A 15,882-nucleotide genomic window follows, 5' to 3' on the forward strand; every position below is an offset into this window, starting at 1 on the left:
CCTTTTTAATCAAAATAAAAATCCTTCTATTAAGTGCTCAAGAGACAACCCAGGAGTGAGGAGGGAGGGATCATATTATCCATTGTAACCCCATTGCCTTGCAAAAACAACAACAAAAAAAGAATTATGCAATCAAAACATACTGAATTCAAAGAAAGAATGAGCAGAGATGATAGATCTCATAGGAAAAATATGACAGGACAAAAATACTTAATACCATAATGAAGGAAATAATAGAAGAGAGTAGCCTAAAATTTCTGAACATAGAAGATGAAGTAACAAATGAAAGAATTCACAGATTCACCCTCAGAAAAAAAAATCCAAGACTTCAAATTCCAAATGTCTTGGTTAAATTTAACAATTCAATTTACGAGCAATAATTTTTGCAAGATACCAGGAAATACATTTTCAAATACTAAGAAAAGGGAATTTAAATAATACAAGACTATTCTCCATTCACCCAAAAGCAAAGGAAGCAATGGAAGGTGTTCCAAAAAGCAGTGGAGCTCAGGATACAGTCCAGGATGGCTTATCTTGAAAATCTGAGCTTAATCTTATATGAAAAAAGGATAGACATTCAATAATGTAGAAGTGAATTTTTAGAAAGAAAATCAGAACTGAAGAGATTATTTGCTTAACTCTCAAACAACAAAAATGTAGGAGTAAATAAATGCTGCATCAAGGATAGCTATAATAGATAACAGAGGCCGGCAGGACAATTATTTCTAAATGTACACAAGGAGACAGAGGTGAAGGCAAAAGTCTTCAAAAAAGTAACAGTGAAGAAGTTAGCATGGGCCATTATGGATAAGTGGTTGATACTCTGCCTACAGGTGAATGAATCAATGCTTTTAAATGGGGCTACAAGATGAAAGATGAAATGGAGGGGAGAGCAGGATAATAGGGAAGAAGGTATGATATAATGGGGTCAAATCAAGGGCTAGCAATGATAGAAAAGTGACCTCTCCAGTCTCTGCAAGAAAAGAGCCTACAGAGGAGTGGATAAGAATGTAGTAAAAGATTGAATGGAGAGGTAGAAGAAAGGAGGTCTTGCTCTGGTGGTAGTGGTGGTGGTGCGTCTCTAATGAATGCTCCTATAGGTGAAAAGAGGTGTCTTGTGAAGGGGGATGGGGACATTGTTCTGAGTGTGGTTAGGGGAATTTGGTGTTTGAAGTCTTTTCATTCTATCTTGATAGTGGGAGAACTGAAACTCTTGGGGACAATTTACACCTGGGGGAGTGAATGAGAAAGCACAAGAAGGGGAGAGCATGAAACTCTGGAGATTTGTTGACAAAAGGAGAAAATAAAGGGAGCCAAGAGATCAATGCAGTGTCTTCTTTGGCAAATGCATTGAAAACCATTGTTTTTGGAGTGAGGTACACTATCTTCAGGACAAGCTCTACAAGGCAGTGGCAGAAATGGCCTCAAGGGGATGCCTTAGAATGGATACCTTGAAAGCTTTAATAGCATGAGAAATGAAGAGAAAAGAGACAATTACAAGGGACATGAATCTAAGAATGAGGATCTAGCATAGACAGAAAGATAGGATCAACAATGAAGAGTGAGAAATCCCTTTTGGAAAATGATGCAAAAGAGAAAAAAAAATCCTAGTGAACAGGACAAGTTGATGGGAAGGAGAGAGAGGAAGGCAGAATCTACTTGACTATGAGAAAAAAGGGGGAAAACATATATAGCTAGATAAAATAAGGAGAGAAAAAGGAACAAATAAGCACCTCCCCCCCCAAATAACAAAGGAGAGAAGATCCAAGATGCAGGGAAGAGAGTGGAAACACGGCTATCTTAAAGAAGTGTAAGGTAAAGTAATTAAAAAATACTGGGTTTATAGCAGAAGAGAGAAAACATTACAACCTAAAAACAATCCCAAAATTAGAGACAAATGGAAGAAATTATAAACCTAATGTTCTTTAGTTTATATTGAATTAATTAAATAATCTAATTAAATTAAAAAAAGTGACAGACTGGATAAGAAAACAAAACCATATGATCTATTGCTTAGGAAAATAGAAAATAAAAACATGTACAAAATAAAATTGAGAAAAATAGAAAAAAGTTTACTGTGCATCAAATGAAGCAAAAAAAGCAGGAGTTGCAATCATACTATTTAAGCAAAAAGAACCATTCAAAAACATATAAAACAAATAAATAGGGAGATTAAATTATGCTTTAAGGAATCAGACAACAAACTGGTGGGTGGGTGAAAGATGAAACAAAGGTTCAAGCTTCTAAGTGTATATCCATTTATAAAGCCATGCTTGACAATTGCTCAATGCTTAGGGACCAGTCACCTTCCTCATCTTTGACACTGAATGCATAATATAGGGGGAGACAGATTTTTATACATTAAAAACAATCAAGACCAATTAATTAAAAGGAAACAATTAACCAGCATACCTTAATCTTATTTCTAATTTGAGGAAAGATTAGGGATTTTCCAAGTCCAGAGGGGAGAGTGAATGGATGCAGTAATTTGAAATCCAAAAAAGAAGTGTCTCACTTCCCACTTCAAGAGTCTATGAACTGGCATAGTGGATAAAGCACCTGGGTTCAAATTGGGTCTCAGACACTTAATAATTACCTAGCTGTGTGGGCTTGGGCATTCCACTTAACCCTGTTCGTCTTGCAAAAACCTAAAAAAAAAGTCTATGAACAATCAAATGAATATTGATCAATATGGGGGTCAGTTTTCAGATAAAACATTTGGGTTTGCTCAAGATGTATAATTGAGATGCAGTTGTAAATCTGCATCTGTTTTTGGATTTCACTAGGTTTCTGTTCTCTAAGCAGTAGAGAGATGTGGTCCAGTTTCCCAGTCATTCAGGGCTAGGTTCAAATAAGACAAGATTTTCCTCCAATTCTCGCAACTGAATAAAGTTTTCTCACAAGGGAGAAGTTGGATTAGACTCATAAATGAATGGAAAGGGAAATGAGCTAGCTCCAGAATTGAGTCACAAGATGGAGAAATTGTGGTTCACTCAATTCTTCTAATTAAACACTTGCTATCCTAATCCCCTTAGTTCTCTCAAAACTAATACCAGTAATACACATATATTCCAAATGCATATACACTAAATTTATACAAGCAACATTATCTGAACTTCAAGAAGACATAGAGAGTAACACAATAGCTATAGGACACTTCAATATGCCTCTCTGGTTTGGGTAAATATAATAAAAAGATCTACAAAAAAGAGAATATGAAGCTGAACAAATTAGTGAAGTTGAAAGGCTTATGGCATCTTCTAAATGGGGCAGCAAAAGTACATATATATTTTCAACATAATATGGAATTTTTATAAAAATAGGTATGCACTAGAGGAGAGATACAGTAAACAAGTATAAAAAAGCAGAAATACATTAATACATTCTTTACAGACAACAAAAATATGCCATAAAACATTCAAAAATGAAATAAAAATACCAATTGGTTCAGGGATCACAAATAATAGATACAGTCATAAATGGAAGATGAAATCCTAAATAGCAAGTGGCAAACAACCTTATATCCTAAATAGCAAGTGGCAAACAACCTTATAATCTAATGGGAGAAGATAACCCTTAAATGATTGGAAGGGGGGGAAAGGAAGAGAAGGGCACTCTCCTCAGAGACATAGTAAAGAAGACACAAATTTCTGAGTGCAAGAAATGAGATGTGTGAAATGAGCTCCTTTAAATAGAAGATTTTAAAGTTCATGACTTTACCTTCCTGAGGAGAGTAATCAACTAATCAATAAACATTGTTTAAGCACCTAATATTTATCAGGGTTGTTTTAAATGCAGGGGATACAAAAAAAGAGACCAAAAGCAGTCCCTGTTCTCAAGAAGCTCACAGTCTAAAAGGGGAAGATAACAAATAAGGGTTTTTAATTGTACTGATAATATCAATCTTTAAAAATACTTTCGTGTGGGCAGCTAGGTGGCATAGTGGATAAAGCACCAGCCTTGGAGTCAGGAGTACCTGGGTTCAAATCCAACCTCAGACACTTAATAATTACCTAGGTGGGCCTTGGGCAAGCCACTTAACCCCATTTGCCTTGCAAAAACCTAAAAAAAGAAATACTTTCCTGTGACATCTTCAATTCAAAGGAAGTTGTAGTGAGGCCATATGGTAAAAAAAAGCAGGAGACTCAAATACTGATTCTGGCTCTGTTACAAAAATGTTCAAACATGTCATTTGACTTACAGGACCTCAGTTTTCTTACCCAAAACTTCAAGGGTTTAGGACTAATAATTCTTATGGTTTCGTTTTATTTCTGAAGTTTCTAAAAACCGAAAAGACCAGAGAGCTTCTGAGTTTTTAGTCGTTTTATGCTTTTTACTCATTTTATGTAACAGAATCCTGATACACTAAATGACACAGTAAGTAAAAGAAAAAAAATAGACAAAATGACAATCAGTGAGTGAAATACAGTCAAAGGAAGAAATGGAACAAGTGCTCTGATGTGGGTGCCTCAATGAGCTGTGTTAATCCTGGAAGAGTTGATAACAGACTTAATCTGTTGTCAAGTTGTCAAAAGCAACTTGATAGGATAGCCCTGGGGCCTGACCTTTGACTTGCAGAAGGAGTGTTTATTAGACAACTCTGTGGCAATGGCTCATAAAGTGGAAGCTGTGTCATCAATTATCTTATGTTGTCTCCCATGTGCATAATTTTGTTGAGAGAACACTTTATGAGATGGGAGACATAGTCTTCCCCGATTCCCTAAAATTAAAATTATGAACTGTGGTTGAAATTTTGGTTTCCTTGCATACACTATAATTTACAAATATTACACTGATCTAAACAATATTTTTATTAATGAGGTATAATTGATTACTCACATAATTAGATGCTATTTTTTTCCAATAGTATTTGAAATGTTCAGGCTAGACTTGTACTATCTTGGATACTTCTGATTTTCCTTAGTCTCACTTAGCCTTGATAATTGATCTAAATACTTTATGTGAGGAGTATATGGTAGAGATTAAAAAGTAAAAGAATTGAGTTAGTTAAATGAGTTATTTTTTTCATTTAAAATAAAATAATTGACTTATTTGCTTTAATGATTATCCACTTAATATTTTTAGTAATAGATAACCCTGGTATTGTATTATAGTAACTTAAAGATTAGAGTTCCAGCAGTAGTTAACTACATCCATGCACAGATAAAACAGTATACATTCATTCATGAACTGAGTTCCACATTCAAGGTGCTAAATAATTAAATTCACATAAACTGTGTGAATTATAAATATTATAGCTATCTCTTCTATCTTCATTTAACATGATTTCTGTATTTAGGATTACAGATTTAAATTACTGTACAAAGATGCTTTAGAAATTAAGTCCAAATCTATTTTGCAGAGGAGGAAATGGAGGACCAGAGAGATATATGAAGTAATTTATTCAATATCACACCAAATGGGGATTTGAAACCAGGGGATCCAAGTCAAAGTCCAGACACTGCATTACTCATCTTGAACATGCTTCTTCCTTTAAGCAAAACCTGAAAAGTCAACTTTCAGGAAATAAAAATGTCAAATTTACTTTGTTTTAGCTCAGTGCTATAAAATTTCCATGAATGTTTCTGAAGGTCAATAATTAATCAAAGATTCTTTATCATTGGCGTATCTACTAGAACAAGAGGTTTATTATAGCCAAAAGATGCATTAACCTTCCTTAGAGTGATTATGACTTGAATGTCTGTCTTTGTTTCAGGGTCACTTTGGGGAGGCTCTGGGTTATCTATGAAGCTGCATAATTCCACAGGCCTATTCTCAGAATCATCTCTAAGAAGTTAAGAGTTTGAAACGAGATTGCCAGATTCAGTTTGATTACTGTGAGAATGAAAATAATTTTCTTTCTTCATTGTGCTCTGATGACTATCAGAAGTCATTTCAGTCATATTTTCTTCAGCAGTTATTTCTTTTGTCATGCTTGATATTTCTTGAAAGTCCTCTCATTTTTCTCTATTATCTTTAGAATTACTGCTACTCACTGAGATCAAAGAGTCAATGGTTTTTTGCCCTCACCTTCTGGGACTGCCAAGTATGATGATGTTTCAACAACAGAAATATATTTTGGTTCATAATTCATCTCTAAAATGTTGTGTGAACCAAAAGTTTTTGGTACAGAGACCTAAAGGGGAAAAAAATGAATATGTTAGATGAAAACAAATTCAGGTCTCCTGTTCACAAATTAAGCAGAGTGATCTAAAATCAACTAAAATTCCAATTTGTTACTTTAAGATGAATTAAGAGTGATATAAGGGTGAACAATTTACTTATGTTAGAATCATATTCCCCTCCATCAAATACTCAAACCATTATAAAAATTCCCTACTGGAAATTATACTGTTCTTATAATGCAGTCATATTCTTACTTCATGCTGCTTCATAGAGCAAAGATCTGGAAGAGAACCTTATCATCTAGATGATCTAGCATCAGGCTTAGTCTTTTGCCCTGGCTCAGTCCTTGCTTTATCAATAACCTACTCATAAAATGGTGTTAATCAAATAGCTTCATATCACTATTCACTGGGCTTATACTATGATGATGCACATAGCTTAAAACTATTTGTCTACCAAAATCACTGTATCTCATCCTATCAAACATAAGAGTAAAAATGATGAATAAAATTATCATAAACTTCAAGTTTAACAACATTGTAGTTAATGGAAAAATATTTTAAATGAGTTACCAATGACTTGGGCAATCTGACATTTCTCTGAAACACCTTTCTCTTCTAAGGTAAGTCATGAGTAGTATTACACATATAGCAAGGGCAAAGCATACAAAAATAATTGGGATAAGAATTTAAAAGATAGGAAAGAATCAAGATTAGCATGAAGATGACACACAGGAATAACCATTTGAATAATTTACAGGAGTAGTTTCAAATTATTTCTTAAAACAGTAACATTCAGACCATGGTGGAACAGTTAGGTAAAGCTACCTTGGAATAATGAAGAAAAATGCAAAGATGGGAATTTAAGAGTCCTGGGTTCTAGTTTTTGTCACTAACAGTCTTACCTTGGGCAAATTACTTCCTGACTCTTGACCTTATTTGGGGTCAAGGAAAGGATTAACAAAATTTGTTCCCCCTCCAATTACAGGTAAAGACAATTTTTAGCATTCATTTTTATAAAAATTTTGAGTTTCAAATTTTCTTTGTCCCTCCCTCAACACTCTCCTCCCTGAGGAAGAAAGCAATCTGCTATAAGTTATGCATGTGCAATCATGCAAAGCATACTTCCATATTAGTCAGGTTGTAAAAGAAGACACAGATCCAAAGGGGAAAAAAAATGTGAAAAATTATATACTTAAATTTGCATTCAGATTCCATCAGTTCTTGCTCAGATATGGATAGCCACTTTCATCATAAGACCTTCTAAAATTGTCTTGAATCACTAAATTTCTCTTTTTTTGGGGGGGGGGTGGATTTTTACAAGATAAAGAAGTTAAGTGACTTGCCCAAGGTCACACAGTCAAGTAATTATTAAGTGTCTGAGGCTGAATTTGGTCCTCCTGACTCCAGAGTCAGTGCTCTATCCACTGTGCCATCTAGCTACCCCCAAATCACTGAATTTCTGAGAATAGCCAAGACATTCTCAGTTACTCATGGTATAATATTGCTGATACTATTTACAGTCTTGTCCTGGTTCTGCTCACTTCCCTTTGCAACAATTTGCATCTAAGTTTTACCAAAATCAGTCTGTTTGTCATTTCTCTTACCCATTACAATCATATACCACAACTTATTAAATCATTCCCCAATTGGTTGGCATTCCTTTGATTTCCAATTCTTTGCCAATACAAATGGAACTGCTATTAAAATTTTTGTAGAGATGGGTCCTTTAAAAAAATTTGCTTTGAGATATAGACTTAGTGCTGGATCAAAGGGTGTGTGCACAGTTTGGTATGTATAACCTTTTGGGAATAGTTCCAACTAGCTCTTCAGAATGGTTGGATCAGTTCACAACTCCAGTCCCAATTTTCCCACATCCCCTCCAATATTTATCATTTTCCTTCTCTCATTTTAGTGTCTTTTAGGTGTTAGATGGCACCTCAGAGTTGTTTTAATTTGAATTTCTCTAATAATTACTGCTTTAGAATATTTTTTCATCTGATTTTATATAGCTTTCATTTCTTCATCTAAAAACTTCCTGTTCATATCCTATGACTCTTTATAAAATGGGAATGACTTGTACTCTTATAAATCTGACTTAATTCCCTATATATTTGAGAAACATGTACAGAGACACTAGCTATAAAAAGTCCCCCCCCCCCCCCCATTTCTTCTTTCCTTCTCAATCTGGTTGCATTGGTTTTGTTTTGAAAATAATTTTTAATTTAATTTAAGCAAAATTATCACTTTTACATCTAGTATTTTTCTCTATCTCTTCTTATATGACCATAAATTCTTTGCTTTGCCATAGATCTGTTACATAAACTAATCCCTACTCTTCTAATCTACTTATGGTATCACCTTTTTTTCTTAAATAATGTGCTCATTTTGATTTTCTCTTGGTATATGGCATAAGCTATTGATCTATACAAAGGGTGGGGAAAGTTTTATCTGCCAAGGGTCATTTGAATATTTGTAATGTCATTTGCCAACCATACAAAATTATCAACTTAAAAATTAGCATTGTTATATTTGGTCAAACATTTAATCAATTAACCCCTTAAAAAACTCCTAGATTTATTGAATTTCAAGTCTCACCTGAGGTTGCTGTGGCAACACCAGATCAAATGATTTCTTGGACTTTATCCATATCTACTTCCTGCCATACTGTAAAGAAAGAATTTATTTTTGTGAAGCAATAGGTTAAATGACTTCCCCAAGGTCACAGAATTAGAAAGTATCAAGTATATGAGGTCAGATTTGAACTCAGGTACTCCTAATTAAGGATGGTGCTCTATCCACCATGCCCTAAAGAAAAAGATTTTAAATGCTTAGGGTTACAATTCTAGGACAGAATTTTGTTCTAATGGAGGATTTATGGAAGGACACAGAAAAGAATTGCACAGAATCAAAAGGTAGAATGGATGTAATCTACATTAGGGGAAAAGTTTCAATTCCAATAAAATTAAAGATCATTTAAAAATCATTCAATGAACATTTATTGACATAATATATGAAGTTATAGCAGTGTTTATATATTATTTTCTCATTTAAGAAGTGGAATAAACTTCAGATGTTATATATTAAATTATTTTGTTATTTAAATCACTGTGTATTATAGTTACATGTATGTGTGTTTTAAAATGAGGTCAAAAGTTCTATATTTTATGGAAATTTTAAAAAGAGATATCCCATTACTAATTAAAGTGATGAAAAAATCTCTATTAGATTTGTCTTGAACTTAAAGTCTAAGTGACTAAAAGATTATCTTATGAAACTTTCAGGAAGAACAAAAAAGTTTTATTAGTAGAGAACTTTGAGCCTTCAGTTTAAAGGCCCTTTGGCCTGAATAAATAGCTCTTCTTTCTTTACTAGTTCAGTTAAACCAGGTTTTACTATATTTTATGGTCTAAAGGACATTATTTTTTATTTTCTGAATTCTGCCATGAGAAAAACTTTTAATTTAAATTTTTTAAATTTTAAAATTTAATTTTAATTTTAAGCATCTCAAAATTATATCAAATTATATCACATATTCTAAACCCATCTATATAAATTTAGGATTACTGGTAAGATTATAGAAGAGTAATGAAACACTACCTTCTTCTTCTCTACTAGGTTAAGTTGTAATACAGTATTCTTCTGATTTCCCATATGTAATCACCCAACTCTCAGTGTTCAGAATTTAAAGAAATTGCTGGGTTTAACTAATTGGCACAGAATTTCATTGCAGTAATAAGCACCCTTTTCCTTAATGATTTGTATGAAAATAAGCAAAATATTAAAATTTTTTAAATCATCAATTCAATCAGTCTAGAACTGATAATGTTAAGTATTTGCTAAATCTGAATCCTTTAAATAATTCAGTTTGTCAATGACTAAGTGGAAGGGGTCTGACAACTAATTGTAGAATCATGATGCAGTATAGAAAGGTGGGAATGATGCCCTACTGAGTGCTCAGTAAAAGACCAAGACTGATTTTTATGACCCCTTGGGCTAAGACTAATATTTACAATTTTCAATACAATAAAACTTTAGACTCTAAGGCAACATCTAGCCAGGATAACACTGACTCATTAACAACTATCATGAGTCTAATCATTCAATCAGTCCTAAATCTATTCAATTGTTTTATTTAGTCAGTAACTTGATATAGAAAGTTACATTATCAAATGTTAACTAAATCTTTGTATACTCTATCTACAGAATCCTTTTCACTTACTGGTTGGATAACCTCAAAAAAAAAAGTAAAGTGAATTTGACATCAATTAATCAATAAACACCTAATGGTCAGGTAAAGGGGATATAAATACAAAGAATGAAACATGGGAATTTACATTCTAATGGTAGAAAAAAAATACAGAGGGGCTCTCAAGGGTACAGTCCTGAAGCCCTCAATGGAGAGATATTTTTATGTAATGTGAATTTGCCTATGGATGTGGGGGAGGGAGAGAAACAGGGATGAGGTCTCATGTCTGAGGAGAGAAGTGAGACCAGCAGGAGAAGGAACACACAGGGGCTGGGGTCAATCATGTGGGGACCAAGAGGAACCAAGAGGAAGAACATGTGGGAGCAGACACAGAGGGGTCAGATATAGATAGGAGAGGACAGGTGACATGTGGGGCTAGAGATAGACCTGCAATATCCAAGCAGAGATAAACTTCAGATAGACATGCAGAGGCCGGACACAAGGGTGGAGAGATGGAGTTGAACAAAGGTCTACTCTTTCAGTACCAGAGGTTTCAAACCAAGTCCCCAGTATGCACACCTGTTGTTCTTCTTTCTCTCAGAGGATTTTTTAGGGCTGGGAGTTGGAGGGTGGGAGGTTACAAAGGGGAAAACAGAGAGAGAGAGAGAGAGTGAGAGCATTGTCCTGTCCAGTCAGGTTAACATAGGGTTTTTTTTTTTTGTCTTTTTGCTTTCACTTAGTATCATATGCACATGTCGAGTGGTGCAAAAGACTGAGAGGAGGAGTGGGTGACACAAGGTGATTTTGAAATGAGAATGGGAAGACCCCAATACAAATGACTTCAATTCCTCACTGAATAAAGAGCAAGGTCCTTCCTTAGTTGAGAGAGGGGAAACAAGGGAAGCACGAGAAGCTTCTTGATGAAACTTCACTAGTTCATTGTAATCATTACTTCCTTTTCTGGATAACCATTTATTTAATGACCAATTCTATAATTTTCCCAGGAATTGAGGTCAAGCTTACTTTAAATTAAAAAAAGGATGTTTATCTTTTTTTAATCTTGGAGCACCATTCTATTTCCATGATCTTTCAGTCACTGCTAACAGTATCACAACAATCTCATCTGCCAGTTCTTTTAATAACTGAAGATATAATTACTCTGAACCAAGTTTCTTAGGTTTGTCAAAGGGCAACAATGTGCTCTCCTACTATTTTAGGTTTCGACTCCCTGTCAACCATTGTTTTCAGTGATTGTAGTGAAACAGAATTGAGCATTTCTGACTTCTTTCTAGGGTCAGTCCATCTCATGTAGCTCAAATGGAATGATTCCTTTTTCTTTCCCTCTCCCCCTTTTTTTTTTTAGTTTGTGCAAGGCAATGGGGTTAAGTGGCTTGCCCAAGGCCACACAGTAGGTAATTATTAAGTGTCTGAGGTCAGATTTGAACTCAGGTACTCCTGACTCCAGGGCTGGTGCTCTATCCACTGTGCCACCTAGCTGCCCTTCCCCCCCCTTTTAAAGAAAGATTTTATATATTTTGAATTTTACAATTTTTCCCCTAATCTTGCTTCCCTTCCCCTGCCTCCTCCATAGAAGGCAGTCTGTTAGTCTTTACATTGTTTCCATGGTATGCATTGATCTAAGTTGAATGTGATGAGAGAGAAATCATATCCTTAAGGAAGAAACAAAGTATAAGAGATAGCAAAATTACATAGTAAGATAAAGGGTTTTTTTTTTAAATTAAAGGTAATAGTCTTTGGTCTTTTTTTTAAAACTTCACAAGTCTTTCTCTGAATACAGATGGCATTCCCATCGCAGATACCCCAAAATTGTTCCTGATTGTTGCACTGATGGAATGAGCAAGTCCATCAAGAATGATTCTTTTTCCACTGATGATGAAAATAAATTATTAGAGAAATTCTGGAAAATTTGTTCTATTTTAATAAATTTGTTCTTAATATGTCACTGCTGCCCTCTTGTCAGGTAGCTCTCTGAATGCTCATTGGTGTTTATCAGGTATGTTGGATTCGAGGTTCTCTAAGGTTTTAGGTTTTAGTTACACACTGGTCATCCTAATGTCCTGTCTAGTTCTCAAATCTTGAGATTTGAGTCTTATACTAAACTTTTTTTTGTCTTACTTTCACTTCTAATGTGTTCTACTAAAGCAGTCATACTAAATCTACCATTATAATATCACAGGATGATAGATTTAAAAGCTGGAAGAGATTTTAGAGTTATCTAGGCTATCTCTCTCATTTTACAGATGAAGAAAATGAAATCCAGAGAGATCAAATAACTTACCCAAAGTCATACATATTCCTTCATTGCTTGATATAAGATTCTGTGTTCTAAGGTACTGTACTGGGCTGCCATTTCCCCTCTATTTAGCAAATGCTTGCTGAACTGTTTTGGTCTTTCTTCTGGTAATAACTGTTTCATTTTTATAATGTACTTTTAAAAGAAATGGTCATAACCTAGATCAAAATATATTTGTGAGTAATGGGGAAAAGTAAATATTTCACTGAACTTCATTAATTCAAATGTAAATTCTCTTTTACACTATTCCTATCTTCTTTGCCATTTCCCCTGCCTCTCTACTGATAACCAGCTTATATTATATATAAATTATTTCTAAATGCAAGACATATCATACTTTTATTTATCTTCAAATATACCTTGTATTGGAATATGTTGCAATCATAATCATAATCATTAATATCATACTTCTCATGTGTAATTCCTTTCTCTTCTTCAACAATTATTACAGGATGGGATAAATCATTGATAAGTTAGTGATTTTTCTCTTGAACCTGCAGTTTAGGTGGTCCTGTTTTTCCTGAAATAAGGAGCAATATTATTTTTGGCATGCCAGCTTAATACATCTGCTGTGCATAAGTCAGTGTGTGTGTGGCATTGGGGATACAAATAAGAACTCCCTTCCCTCAAGGAACTTACGATCTAATGAACTCAGGGCTTCTTGCTTTGAATCCCAGCACTTTATCAACTGTTCCCCTCGATGACTCTAATGCAGAATTCACCAGTGTTAAATACTAGGATTAAATATTGCATTTCATTTTTGATTTTTTCTAATAATAAAATGTTTGGCCTTTCAGCAATTTTATTTCCTAGTTATCCAATGCCATAATAATTCAGAGTTGGAGAGACCACAGATAATCTAAATCCCTTATTTTGCACATAAGGAAATTAAAGATTAGAAAGATTAAGAGATTTTATAGGTAGTAGGTAGCAGAGCCAAGAGCCTCTTTATTTACTAACTTTCTCTGCCTATAACAACCTATACAATAAAGGAATTTCTGGTTTGTGGTCAATTTATCTACCCCAAAACTATTATAGGTTCTTTTCTACCATAAGTATAGTCTACCAACGCTTGCATTTTGAATACAAGATGTAAGGAATGCAGGTGTTTGGTTGTTTGGCTTGCACAGAATTTGGAAGAGGAGATTGTTAGTTACACATACACAGACACTTATGTACATATTCACACATATTTATACACACATGCACACCTATACATGTATGCATATATACACCTATATATGTATACATCTATGTTTATATACATAGATTTGTGCATATGGCTGTTGTGCCTATATGCAGGTATGTGAGTCTAAGTCAAAAGAATTGACCCCGGGGTGGTTAGGTGGATAGAGCATCAGCCCTGGAGTCAGGAGGACCTGAGTTCAAATCCAGACTCAGACACTTAATAACTGGTCTTGGACAAGCCACTTAACCCTACTGCCTTGCAAAGAGCCTGAAAAAAAATGAAAAAGAATTGACCCCAACCTGATCAGACCTGAGATTGGATCAAGTCTCCTCCATCTGGTCCTGGGTTGACCTGGGGTCCTTGTCCTTTACAAGGAACATATTACTATACACTCTCCTGTACTCATTAGCATAATGACCAGGGCAGGGGAAACATCATAACAGAGTGATAGGGGGTGAATGTATTGATTAGATTGTAACCCTGACTAAAGGCTGGCAATAAGGGGAAGAATAAGTCTTTCAGACTGCATATAAGACTGGACACTGTCCTAATTTGGGGCCTTTTTTTGCTAGGAGAAATGGCCCTCCTTTGCAGAGAAGTTCATTTAAAAAAAAGTAATTATAATTGCAAGCCATTTAGAACAGTTTGGGGGCCTCTGTCTGAGATTATACCACAAAATCCCTTGAGATTTTCCCCTGGGGGGGGAAGAAGAGAGTGCTCTGACCTGCTGAATTCAAGCAAATTCTTGAGTTTCTTTTCTGGAGAAATATCTCAGAGACTTCTGAAAAGGCCTGGCAGAGCTGAGTGATTGAGGTTTAAATGTAAAAACCACTGTAAGGGACGATCGGATTTGGCAGTGGTCTAAAAACCGCCTTAAAAGAGGAGATCTGAAGGTGGACAGAGTCCGAAGGGGAGAACTATCCCAAAGGAGAGCCAGAGGGGGATTGGCAATGGGGGGGAGTTGGGTTTCCCTCCAGGAAATTCTCCAAAATGTGAAGTCCATGCCCGAAGGAAGACCAATCACATTCAGGTGTGTGTGTGTGTGTGTGTGTGTGTGTGTGTGTGTGTGTGTGTGTGTGTGTCTGTCTGTCTTTGTGTGTCTGTGTGTGAAAGGTGTATGTCTGTGTGTGTGTGTCTGTGTGAATGTTGTGTGTGTGTGTGTGTGTGTGTGTGTGTGTGTGTGTGTGTGTGTGTGTTCCCACGGGGATTGTCTTATCCGTGATCAGCCGTGTTCCAGGCTGGCTGGGACAGTTCTGGCCTTTGGGTTTGTCAGGGTCTGGGGGCCCTGCTTTAAGTTTTCATTTGCGGTGGTGGGGGGGCAGTAGAACTTCTCTCTCCGAGCTCAGCCCCCCATCCCCTGGCAGCCAGGCTGGTGTACGGAATTGGAGAAGTGTGTGTGTGTGTGGGGGGGGGGCAAGCTCTTAAAGAAATAGTGTTGTTAGTGATGTTGCCTTCATTTCACAGAGGAACGCTGGAATAGGAGGGGCGGGGGGTACACGCGTGGCTGCTTCATCCCATGCCCCATTTCCAGTCCTGCCCACAGTGTCTAGGAGGTCAAGCTGGAGGAGGGTCCCGCCGGCCCGGGGGGGAAGGGAGGGGCAAGAGCTTGGACAGAGGCAGGTGCTGAGTGGGAGCTTTCTCAAGCGGGAGGAGGGTCCCGGCCACCCACAGCGGGCGAGGGGCAGGAACTCGGACAGCGGCTGGTGGTAGCCGGCGCCTTGGCCATTCTTCCCGTCTTGCAGCCTCTCTTGGGTATAAGCACCAATACCAAATTATACTTTAACCCCACAAGGATGCCTAATATTTGAGATTTGGTACTAGGGAAATTTAGACATCACACAAAGAAACACCATTTAAGTGTTTGTACTGTTGGGAAAAAGCAAAGACGTGGAAGGGGCTGGAAGGCTGAAACGTTTTGAAAAGAAAATCCCCTGTCTTTAAAAGGAAGGAAAAAAAATAGTTTCACTCGAAGGTTAAACTGGTTGATTTTGTGAGGTGGTTTTTTAAATTCAGCACTTGAGAGGCGTTTGAGTTAAAGTTTTTGATCTATATATATAAAAACCCG

At 35.9% G+C, this 15,882-nt stretch overlaps 1 pseudogene; it reads right to left on the minus strand.

The window, feature by feature from the left end:
* Nucleotides 1-5,562: 5,562 nt before the first annotated feature.
* LOC141489410 (interferon gamma receptor 1-like) overlaps nucleotides 5,563-15,882 on the minus strand; it is a 28,724-nt pseudogene continuing 18,404 nt past the window's right edge.

This window comes from Macrotis lagotis, chromosome 5, assembly GCF_037893015.1.
Source record: "Macrotis lagotis isolate mMagLag1 chromosome 5, bilby.v1.9.chrom.fasta, whole genome shotgun sequence".
NCBI lineage: Eukaryota > Metazoa > Chordata > Mammalia > Peramelemorphia > Peramelidae > Macrotis > Macrotis lagotis.